The sequence below is a fragment of the Lepisosteus oculatus genome, chromosome 27 (genome assembly GCF_040954835.1).
Source record: "Lepisosteus oculatus isolate fLepOcu1 chromosome 27, fLepOcu1.hap2, whole genome shotgun sequence".
Classification (NCBI taxonomy): Eukaryota; Metazoa; Chordata; class Actinopteri; order Semionotiformes; family Lepisosteidae; genus Lepisosteus; species Lepisosteus oculatus.
The window spans coordinates 1-12,047 of NC_090722.1; the positions used below are offsets into that span (position 1 = coordinate 1).

General features: G+C 49.0%; 4 non-coding genes across 4 annotated transcripts; 2 read left to right on the forward strand and 2 right to left on the reverse strand.

Moving 5' to 3' along the window:
- Window positions 1-2,440: 2,440 nt before the first annotated feature.
- trnam-cau (transfer RNA methionine (anticodon CAU)) lies at window positions 2,441-2,512 on the forward strand. Its single transcript has one exon. It is a non-coding gene; the product is annotated as a tRNA-Met (tRNA).
- A 3,692-nt stretch (window positions 2,513-6,204) lies between these two features.
- Window positions 6,205-6,287, reverse strand: trnal-cag (transfer RNA leucine (anticodon CAG)). The gene has a single exon. It is a non-coding gene; the product is annotated as a tRNA-Leu (tRNA).
- A 277-nt stretch (window positions 6,288-6,564) lies between these two features.
- trnam-cau (transfer RNA methionine (anticodon CAU)) lies at window positions 6,565-6,636 on the forward strand. Its single transcript has one exon. It is a non-coding gene; the product is annotated as a tRNA-Met (tRNA).
- A 3,692-nt stretch (window positions 6,637-10,328) lies between these two features.
- Window positions 10,329-10,411, reverse strand: trnal-cag (transfer RNA leucine (anticodon CAG)). Its single transcript has one exon. It is a non-coding gene; the product is annotated as a tRNA-Leu (tRNA).
- Between the last annotated feature and the right edge of the window lie 1,636 nt (window positions 10,412-12,047).

Sequence of the window (12,047 nt, forward strand, 5' to 3'; positions counted from 1 at the left end):
GCTGGACAATCTTCTGAAGTTGCAGATTCAGCTTTGGGGAAATGGACATTTTATGTATGCAGATGCTTTTCAAGCGCTGGTTTAGAACGTCGCTGTGCTTCCAGCATCCTTTTCAGCCTTCTAACTGGCTACCGAGGTGCCGATCACATTGTAAAGCGGTTGAGAGGCCGGAGCTGCTCAAACCGCTCTTGCCGTTTCCCATCAATCAAAAGCACTATGTTGTTTCTTTGTATGGAAAGCTTTTCAAGTCTGGCATCGACACGCACCTTTCTGAAACGTCCAAAAGGTGAATGCTTCGCAAAGAAATCCCAGTCTACCTTCAGGGGGCATGATGTTGAAATCGGAATGAGCCCTGGGGTGGGCTTGAAGCAGCAGCTGTTCAGTTAACAGCTGCACAGAAACGCACCCCGCTTGCTTTGTATCATTCGCAAGTTTCTGGTAAAGAGTAAAAAAGGCTGGAATTCTTCTGCCAGCCGGCAGGATTTCTTCTGCACTCACCAGAAAAGCCAAGAATTGTATTTCATCTTTCCGCAAGCTGTATTTTCCAGGAGGAGAATGAATACTTGCATTAAACTGAATCAAGCCGACAGAGACGCACAGCCGTTGTTTTTCTCCATGGGAAGTTTTTCGTTAAGGAAAAACACCGTTGTCATTTTCTTGCCAGCCGGCGGTATTTCTGTGCAGCGATGAGCCAGATTTGTATTTCGTATTTCGCAAGTTGTGTGAATTTCTTGAAGTTGAAAGTGAATTCGCTCAGAAAAGAAATGTCCAGTCGCATGAAAGCCGTGGCTGTTTGTTAAACCGCAGGACCTGAGCTTGCGTTCTGTTTCTCATGGCGTTCGCAAAGGCGATTCCTGCCTTTAAAACTGCTGTGTCTGCGACTGAAAGTGGCGTGTGGCGCAGCTTCTAAAGTCTTGTTGACGCTCCTCGAGTTGCTTTCTCTCTGCCTAAGGAAGTTCGATTGTCGCGTCGGAACGGGGAGACCTAATCCTTCCAGCTTTAAGCCACCCTTCAGTCTTCTGAAGGGTGTCCGAGTGCTAGCATGTCATTTGGCTTTTTTTCTGGGGAAACGGAGAGCGACATGAAAAAGGTTACCTCCGCCGCCTCGCCCTCCGTGTTAAATGATCGCAAGCCGGCGGCGCGGCGGCCTCCCTGTAGTCGTGGCCGAGCGGTTAAGGCGATGGGCTAGAAAGCCATTGGGGTCTCCCCGCGTCGGCTCGAATCCTGCCGACTACGGCGCCCTTCTCCTGTCCGCTTCGGCCTGCCCAGAAAAAGGCGGAGTGCTGTTTCTCTCTTCCTGCTTCTTGTACAAACGCTAAATCGCTTGGACCTGCTGCCTTGGAAGTAATGTCTTCAACATCCACCAGTGACATTTCACAGCTGGAAGCACACAGCCACGCTTTTGGCATTGGCATGTCTTGCGCCCTACTTCCAGCCTTGAAGACCTAATTATTCAAACTGAAAGAACCGGCTGAATGAGTGTTTGCAGTGCACCAGGAGGAGCAGGGACCATAGCATTTGGAGGGGGTGAGGATGGCGCAGATGGAAACGTTTTTCATGCGCTCCTCTGGGAGGAATGAAAAGAAAAGACGAAACCGGAAACAGTAGTAGCCGCAAGAGGAAGTGTCTTCAAGCGCCAAGCAAGCGCTCCTCGTTAGTATAGTGGTGCGTATCCCCGCCTGTCACGTGGGAGACCAGGGATGGATTGCTTGACGGCGAGCCAGGTTGCTTTTCCTCCATCAGATTCCAACCGCTAATGCTAACGCAGTGTGTGGGAGCTTACATGCTTTTCCTTTCCCGTCTTTTTCGGACGACTGTTCCAAAGGGGGAAACCTGAAGGAATAGGGGCCTGAAGACACGAGGCATTCTTAAACCAGCACTGGGCTGCACGGCCTTCTGTTGTGATCAGGTTATATTCGAGTCAAAAAGCCAGAGCATCCGCTTCTATCCTATGGAGCACGAGCTAAATCGGAAGAGGCAGGGGATACACCTACGCCTATCGGCGCACGTTCCCTGCGTCAGGCTGCCTCACCCATTTGCACCCATTTGCACCCGACTGGAGACGGCACTGAGCAAGCTTTTTGTCAGGAGTGGGATTCGAACCCACGCCTCAGGGGAGACTGCGACCTGAACGCAGCGCCTTAGACCGCTCGGCCATCCTGACGCGGACCCCCTGTCCCGGGCGGTCTGATGAGCCACCGCGATCCCACTACGCTCCTCGAGTATCGCACTGTTATTAATACTACAGTGTGACTCCAGCATTAAAATGTTTGGAAAATGTGTCGGCTTTTATAATCCAGTGTAGAGCAGCATGTGATGATTTGTGCTACAACACCAAGCGCTCAAAGTGACGTCTGCGTTTGTCGTTGAAACTTTCAACTTTCATCACTTATGTAGGAAATAAAAAGAGCAGTTGTGCGCCACACGCAGAGAGGCCGTCAGCAGAGTGGCGCAGCGGAAGCGTGCTGGGCCCATAACCCAGAGGTCGATGGATCGAAACCATCCTCTGCTACATGTGTCCTATGCACGATTCCTAAGCATGCCATTGGGTTAGCAAAGTGCCTTCAAATAGTCTGCATCTCCCTTTCTTTAAATTCTGTCCTGAGTTTCTCTCTCGTGTGTGTTTGTGCAAGCTTGACACTTGCGGGACTCTTTAATCTTCACCAATACGGAGATGACCAAATGTGTCTTCGGTTGTTCTGAGGTCTTTGATAGTTTCTTTGAAAGCTTCAACTGAACCTCGAAATCGAAGCAGTTATGTTTATATTGATTTCTCGCGTTAATCATTACGAACCAGGAACAGCCAGCACACTCGGTCGCATTAGTAATTATGTCACGTCTCTACTTAGCAGAGCATTCAAAGGCCCACTGGAAGTAGTAAAGCACTAAAACACTGCAAAACTGAACTCGGGAAAATCATACTGGGAGCTCTGAGCGATGTCTGCATCCAAGCCATCCAATACGGACTCTGAAACCTTGGAATATCAACACTATGATGCGCTACCTTTTACCTGGAGCAAAACGATGGAATTAGAAGAATGCTTACCGCAGGATACAACTGTGCCGCTGTTATTTGGAGCACGGTTTTCACTTGCATGAAAACTACAGCAGAACGTAGAAGGATGATCACTGAGGAGTCCACGCGGGCATGCTGAGGAGATTGTAGGTCGTACATTTCAATGATTACTGACATTTGCGCTGCTGGAGGTACAGTAATCAACAAAGAACAGGGTGTGCTACTCTCGAATCCGGTCAGCACATGATGAAAAGCCAGGAAGTATACCTTGTCAAATTGCCGTCAACAGGGACAAGTTAACCACCAGCTCCACCGGCGCCTGGCTAGCTCAGTCGGTAGAGCATGAGACTCTTAATCTCAGGGTCGTGGGTTCGAGCCCCACGTTGGGCGGTGCCCGTCTCCTTATTAACAAAGTTTCCCGCTCATCCTTGAACCTCTTACACCTCGATGGTACCGAGCACTGCGTTTTAATGCACAGGTGCGATCAAACCGAGATGAAAAGGGCGTATCTAGCTCCTTGCCCGAGAGATAAATCAGAGGTTCCGCAGATAATCCCTTGGCTCCGGTCACCCGGACGCAGATAGGAGCTGCAGCCATCATAACTTGTATGAAAACTAAGAAGAGCTCCTGTCTATTTACAGTTTCATTTACTCTAGCGTTTCCTTAAACATTGCGTGTACGAAGGCTAAGAAATTGGAGAGCTATTCTAATACAATAACTATTAGGAATCTTTTCGCCATAACAGTTTCACTGTGATTTTGCAGGTAACACGTACGTTGGGAAAACATTTTGAACGCGATCAATAACCGCACTGGAAAAATGTGGGAAAGAAAGGGCGAAAAGCGACTCTTCAACATGTGGAAATATCTTCCTGAGCGGAGCCCTCTTCTCGAAGCTCAACACTCTGCAAGAGTCACTTCTCCCAACTTGCGCCCGCAGGTTTCCGTAGTGTGCCTGCAAAGAGCCATCCGCTTGAGACAGGTGCACCTCCCGATTTCATTGAACTAAGCTAGATGCACAATTTCTAATGCAGCCTTCATCACAATAGACAGTTCATTTCTCGAAAGCTTGTCGTAAAAAAAGGAAACAAAGAACGAAAACGTATAGCTGACAATCTTCTGAAGATGCAGATTCAGCTTTGGGGAAATGGACATTTTATGTATGCAGATGCTTTTCAAGCGCTGGTTTTAGAACGTCGCTGTGCTTCCAGCATCCTTTTCAGCCTTCTAAACTGGCTACCGAGGTGCCGATCACATTGTAAAGCGGTTGAGAGGCCGGAGCTGCTCAAACCGCTCTTGCCGTTTCCCATCAATCAAAAGCACTATGTTGTTTCTTTGTATGGAAAGCTTTTCAAGTCTGGCATCGACACGCACCTTTCCTGAAACGTCCAAAAGGTGAATGCTTCGCAAAGAAATCCAGTCTACCTTCAGGGGGCATGATGTTGAAATCGGAATGAGCCCTGGGTGGGCTTGAAGCAGCAGCTGTTCAGTTAACAGCTGCACAGAAACGCACCCCGCTTGCTTTGTATCATTCGCAAGTTTCTGGTTAAAGAGTAAAAAAGGCTGGAATTCTTCTGCCAGCCGGCAGGATTTCTTCTGCACTCACCCAGAAAAGCCAAGAATTGTATTTCATCTTTCGCAAGCTGTATTTTCCAGGAGGAGAATGAATACTTGCATTAAACTGAATCAAGCCGACAGAGACGCACAGCCGTTGTTTTTCTCCATGGGAAGTTTTTCGTTAAGGAAAAACACCGTTGTCATTTTCTTGCCAGCCGGCGGTATTTCTTGTGCAGCGATGAGCCAGATTTGTATTTCGTATTTCGCAAGTTGTGTGAATTTCTTGAAGTTGAAAGTGAATTCGCTCCAGAAAAGAAATGTCCAGTCGCATGAAAGCCGTGGCTGTTTGTTAAACCGCAGGACCTGAGCTTGCGTTCTGTTTCTCATGGCGTTCGCAAAGGCGATTCCTGCCTTTAAAACTGCTGTGTCTGCGACTGAAAGTGGCGTGTGGCGCAGCTTCTAAAGTCTTGTTGACGCTCCTCGATGTTGCTTTCTCTCTGCCTAAGGAAGTTCGATTGTCGCGTCGGAACGGGGAGACCTAATCCTTCCAGCTTTAAGCCACCCTTCAGTCTTCTGAAGGGTGTCCGAGTGCTAGCATGTCATTTGGCTTTTTTTCTGGGGAAACGGAGAGCGACATTGAAAAAGGTTACCTCCGCCGCCTCGCCCTCCGTGTTAAATGATCGCAAGCCGGCGGCGGCGGCGCTCCCTGTAGTCGTGGCCGAGCGGTTAAGGCGATGGGCTAGAAAGCCATTGGGGTCTCCCCGCGTCGGCTCGAATCCTGCCGACTACGGCGCCCTTCTCCTGTCGCTTCGGCCTGCCCAGAAAAAGGCGGAGTGCTGTTTCTCTCTTCCTGCTTCTTGTACAAACGCTAAATCGCTTGGACCTGCTGCCTTGGAAGTAATGTCTTCAACATCCACCAGTGACATTTCACAGCTGGAAGCACACAGCCACGCTTTTGGCATTGGCATGTCTTGCGCCCTACTTCCAGCCTTTGAAGACCTAATTATTCAAACTGAAAGAACCGGCTGAATGAGTGTTTGCAGTGCACCAGGAGGAGCAGGGACCATAGCATTGGAGGGGTGAGGATGGCGCAGATGGAAACGTTTTCATGCGCTCCTCTGGGAGGAATGAAAAGAAAAGACGAAACCGGAAACAGTAGTAGCCGCAAGAGGAAGTGTCTTCAAGCGCCAAGCAAGCGCTCCTCGTTAGTATAGTGGTGCGTATCCCCGCCTGTCACGTGGGAGACCAGGGATGGATTGCTTGACGGCGAGCCAGGTTGCTTTTCTCCCATCAGATTCCAACCGCTAATGCTAACGCAGTGTGTGGGAGCTTACATGCTTTTCCTTTCCCGTCTTTTTCGGACGACTGTTCCAAAGGGGAAACCTGAAGGAATAGGGGCCTGAAGACACGAGGCATTCTTAAACCAGCACTGGGCTGCACGGCCTTCTGTTGTGATCAGGTTATATTCGAGTCAAAAAGCCAGAGCATCCGCTTCTATCCTATGGAGCACGAGCTAAATCGGAAGAGGCAGGGGATACACCTACGCCTATCGGCGCACGTTCCCTGCGTCAGGCTGCTTCACCCATTTGCACCCATTTGCACCCGACTGGAGACGGCACTGAGCAAGCTTTTTGTCAGGAGTGGGATTCGAACCCACGCCTCCAGGGGAGACTGCGACCTGAACGCAGCGCCTTAGACCGCTCGGCCATCCTGACGCGGACCCCCTGTCCCGGGGCGGTCTGATGAGCCACCGCGATCCCACTACGCTCCTCGAGTATCGCACTGTTATTAATACTACAGTGTGACTCCAGCATTAAAATGTTTGGAAAATGTGTCGGCTTTTATAATCCAGTGTAGAGCAGCATGTGATGATTTGTGCTACAACACCAAGCGCTCAAAGTGACGTCTGCGTTTGTCGTTGAAACTTTCAACTTTCATCACTTATGTAGGAAATAAAAAGAGCAGTTGTGCGCCACACGCAGAGAGGCCGTCAGCAGAGTGGCGCAGCGGAAGCGTGCTGGGCCCATAACCCAGAGGTCGATGGATCGAAACCATCCTCTGCTACATGTGTCCTATGCACGATTCCTAAGCATGCCATTGGGTTAGCAAAGTGCCTTCAAATAGTCTGCATCTCCCTTTCTTTAAATTCTGTCCTGAGTTTCTCTCTCGTGTGTGTTTGTGCAAGCTTGACACTTGCGGGACTCTTTAATCTTCACCAATACGGAGATGACCAAATGTGTCTTCGGTTGTTCTGAGGTCTTTGATAGTTTCTTTGAAAGCTTCAACTGAACCTCGAAATCGAAGCAGTTATGTTTATATTGATTTCTCGCGTTAATCATTACGAACCAGGAACAGCCAGCACACTCGGTCGCATTAGTAATTATGTCACGTCTCTACTTAGCAGAGCATTCAAAGGCCCACTGGAAGTAGTAAAGCACTAAAACACTGCAAAACTGAACTCGGGAAAATCATACTGGGAGCTCTGAGCGATGTCTGCATCCAAGCCATCCAATACGGACTCTGAAACCTTGGAATATCAACACTATGATGCGCTACCTTTTACCTGGAGCAAAACGATGGAATTAGAAGAATGCTTACCGCAGGATACAACTGTGCCGCTGTTATTTGGAGCACGGTTTTCACTTGCATGAAAACTACAGCAGAACGTAGAAGGATGATCACTGAGGAGTCCACGCGGGCATGCTGAGGAGATTGTAGGTCGTACATTTCAATGATTACTGACATTTGCGCTGCTGGAGGTACAGTAATCAACAAAGAACAGGGTGTGCTACTCTCGAATCCGGTCAGCACATGATGAAAAGCCAGGAAGTATACCTTGTCAAATTGCCGTCAACAGGGACAAGTTAACCACCAGCTCCACCGGCGCCTGGCTAGCTCAGTCGGTAGAGCATGAGACTCTTAATCTCAGGGTCGTGGGTTCGAGCCCCACGTTGGGCGGTGCCCGTCTCCTTATTAACAAAGTTTCCCGCTCATCCTTGAACCTCTTACACCTCGATGGTACCGAGCACTGCGTTTTAATGCACAGGTGCGATCAAACCGAGATGAAAAGGGCGTATCTAGCTCCTTGCCCGAGAGATAAATCAGAGGTTCCGCAGATAATCCCTTGGCTCCGGTCACCCGGACGCAGATAGGAGCTGCAGCCATCATAACTTGTATGAAAACTAAGAAGAGCTCCTGTCTATTTACAGTTTCATTTACTCTAGCGTTTCCTTAAACATTGCGTGTACGAAGGCTAAGAAATTGGAGAGCTATTCTAATACAATAACTATTAGGAATCTTTTCGCCATAACAGTTTCACTGTGATTTTGCAGGTAACACGTACGTTGGGAAAACATTTTGAACGCGATCAATAACCGCACTGGAAAAATGTGGGAAAGAAAGGGCGAAAAGCGACTCTTCAACATGTGGAAATATCTTCCTGAGCGGAGCCCTCTTCTCGAAGCTCAACACTCTGCAAGAGTCACTTCTCCCAACTTGCGCCCGCAGGTTTCCGTAGTGTGCCTGCAAAGAGCCATCCGCTTGAGACAGGTGCACCTCCCGATTTCATTGAACTAAGCTAGATGCACAATTTCTAATGCAGCCTTCATCACAATAGACAGTTCATTTCTCGAAAGCTTGTCGTAAAAAAAGGAAACAAAGAACGAAAACGTATAGCTGACAATCTTCTGAAGATGCAGATTCAGCTTTGGGGAAATGGACATTTTATGTATGCAGATGCTTTTCAAGCGCTGGTTTTAGAACGTCGCTGTGCTTCCAGCATCCTTTTCAGCCTTCTAAACTGGCTACCGAGGTGCCGATCACATTGTAAAGCGGTTGAGAGGCCGGAGCTGCTCAAACCGCTCTTGCCGTTTCCCATCAATCAAAAGCACTATGTTGTTTCTTTGTATGGAAAGCTTTTCAAGTCTGGCATCGACACGCACCTTTCCTGAAACGTCCAAAAGGTGAATGCTTCGCAAAGAAATCCAGTCTACCTTCAGGGGGCATGATGTTGAAATCGGAATGAGCCCTGGGTGGGCTTGAAGCAGCAGCTGTTCAGTTAACAGCTGCACAGAAACGCACCCCGCTTGCTTTGTATCATTCGCAAGTTTCTGGTTAAAGAGTAAAAAAGGCTGGAATTCTTCTGCCAGCCGGCAGGATTTCTTCTGCACTCACCCAGAAAAGCCAAGAATTGTATTTCATCTTTCGCAAGCTGTATTTTCCAGGAGGAGAATGAATACTTGCATTAAACTGAATCAAGCCGACAGAGACGCACAGCCGTTGTTTTTCTCCATGGGAAGTTTTTCGTTAAGGAAAAACACCGTTGTCATTTTCTTGCCAGCCGGCGGTATTTCTTGTGCAGCGATGAGCCAGATTTGTATTTCGTATTTCGCAAGTTGTGTGAATTTCTTGAAGTTGAAAGTGAATTCGCTCCAGAAAAGAAATGTCCAGTCGCATGAAAGCCGTGGCTGTTTGTTAAACCGCAGGACCTGAGCTTGCGTTCTGTTTCTCATGGCGTTCGCAAAGGCGATTCCTGCCTTTAAAACTGCTGTGTCTGCGACTGAAAGTGGCGTGTGGCGCAGCTTCTAAAGTCTTGTTGACGCTCCTCGATGTTGCTTTCTCTCTGCCTAAGGAAGTTCGATTGTCGCGTCGGAACGGGGAGACCTAATCCTTCCAGCTTTAAGCCACCCTTCAGTCTTCTGAAGGGTGTCCGAGTGCTAGCATGTCATTTGGCTTTTTTTCTGGGGAAACGGAGAGCGACATTGAAAAAGGTTACCTCCGCCGCCTCGCCCTCCGTGTTAAATGATCGCAAGCCGGCGGCGGCGGCGCTCCCTGTAGTCGTGGCCGAGCGGTTAAGGCGATGGGCTAGAAAGCCATTGGGGTCTCCCCGCGTCGGCTCGAATCCTGCCGACTACGGCGCCCTTCTCCTGTCGCTTCGGCCTGCCCAGAAAAAGGCGGAGTGCTGTTTCTCTCTTCCTGCTTCTTGTACAAACGCTAAATCGCTTGGACCTGCTGCCTTGGAAGTAATGTCTTCAACATCCACCAGTGACATTTCACAGCTGGAAGCACACAGCCACGCTTTTGGCATTGGCATGTCTTGCGCCCTACTTCCAGCCTTTGAAGACCTAATTATTCAAACTGAAAGAACCGGCTGAATGAGTGTTTGCAGTGCACCAGGAGGAGCAGGGACCATAGCATTGGAGGGGTGAGGATGGCGCAGATGGAAACGTTTTCATGCGCTCCTCTGGGAGGAATGAAAAGAAAAGACGAAACCGGAAACAGTAGTAGCCGCAAGAGGAAGTGTCTTCAAGCGCCAAGCAAGCGCTCCTCGTTAGTATAGTGGTGCGTATCCCCGCCTGTCACGTGGGAGACCAGGGATGGATTGCTTGACGGCGAGCCAGGTTGCTTTTCTCCCATCAGATTCCAACCGCTAATGCTAACGCAGTGTGTGGGAGCTTACATGCTTTTCCTTTCCCGTCTTTTTCGGACGACTGTTCCAAAGGGGAAACCTGAAGGAATAGGGGCCTGAAGACACGAGGCATTCTTAAACCAGCACTGGGCTGCACGGCCTTCTGTTGTGATCAGGTTATATTCGAGTCAAAAAGCCAGAGCATCCGCTTCTATCCTATGGAGCACGAGCTAAATCGGAAGAGGCAGGGGATACACCTACGCCTATCGGCGCACGTTCCCTGCGTCAGGCTGCTTCACCCATTTGCACCCATTTGCACCCGACTGGAGACGGCACTGAGCAAGCTTTTTGTCAGGAGTGGGATTCGAACCCACGCCTCCAGGGGAGACTGCGACCTGAACGCAGCGCCTTAGACCGCTCGGCCATCCTGACGCGGACCCCCTGTCCCGGGGCGGTCTGATGAGCCACCGCGATCCCACTACGCTCCTCGAGTATCGCACTGTTATTAATACTACAGTGTGACTCCAGCATTAAAATGTTTGGAAAATGTGTCGGCTTTTATAATCCAGTGTAGAGCAGCATGTGATGATTTGTGCTACAACACCAAGCGCTCAAAGTGACGTCTGCGTTTGTCGTTGAAACTTTCAACTTTCATCACTTATGTAGGAAATAAAAAGAGCAGTTGTGCGCCACACGCAGAGAGGCCGTCAGCAGAGTGGCGCAGCGGAAGCGTGCTGGGCCCATAACCCAGAGGTCGATGGATCGAAACCATCCTCTGCTACATGTGTCCTATGCACGATTCCTAAGCATGCCATTGGGTTAGCAAAGTGCCTTCAAATAGTCTGCATCTCCCTTTCTTTAAATTCTGTCCTGAGTTTCTCTCTCGTGTGTGTTTGTGCAAGCTTGACACTTGCGGGACTCTTTAATCTTCACCAATACGGAGATGACCAAATGTGTCTTCGGTTGTTCTGAGGTCTTTGATAGTTTCTTTGAAAGCTTCAACTGAACCTCGAAATCGAAGCAGTTATGTTTATATTGATTTCTCGCGTTAATCATTACGAACCAGGAACAGCCAGCACACTCGGTCGCATTAGTAATTATGTCACGTCTCTACTTAGCAGAGCATTCAAAGGCCCACTGGAAGTAGTAAAGCACTAAAACACTGCAAAACTGAACTCGGGAAAATCATACTGGGAGCTCTGAGCGATGTCTGCATCCAAGCCATCCAATACGGACTCTGAAACCTTGGAATATCAACACTATGATGCGCTACCTTTTACCTGGAGCAAAACGATGGAATTAGAAGAATGCTTACCGCAGGATACAACTGTGCCGCTGTTATTTGGAGCACGGTTTTCACTTGCATGAAAACTACAGCAGAACGTAGAAGGATGATCACTGAGGAGTCCACGCGGGCATGCTGAGGAGATTGTAGGTCGTACATTTCAATGATTACTGACATTTGCGCTGCTGGAGGTACAGTAATCAACAAAGAACAGGGTGTGCTACTCTCGAATCCGGTCAGCACATGATGAAAAGCCAGGAAGTATACCTTGTCAAATTGCCGTCAACAGGGACAAGTTAACCACCAGCTCCACCGGCGCCTGGCTAGCTCAGTCGGTAGAGCATGAGACTCTTAATCTCAGGGTCGTGGGTTCGAGCCCCACGTTGGGCGGTGCCCGTCTCCTTATTAACAAAGTTTCCCGCTCATCCTTGAACCTCTTACACCTCGATGGTACCGAGCACTGCGTTTTAATGCACAGGTGCGATCAAACCGAGATGAAAAGGGCGTATCTAGCTCCTTGCCCGAGAGATAAATCAGAGGTTCCGCAGATAATCCCTTGGCTCCGGTCACCCGGACGCAGATAGGAGCTGCAGCCATCATAACTTGTATGAAAACTAAGAAGAGCTCCTGTCTATTTACAGTTTCATTTACTCTAGCGTTTCCTTAAACATTGCGTGTACGAAGGCTAAGAAATTGGAGAGCTATTCTAATACAATAACTATTAGGAATCTTTTCGCCATAACAGTTTCACTGTGATTTTGCAGGTAACACGTACGTTGGGAA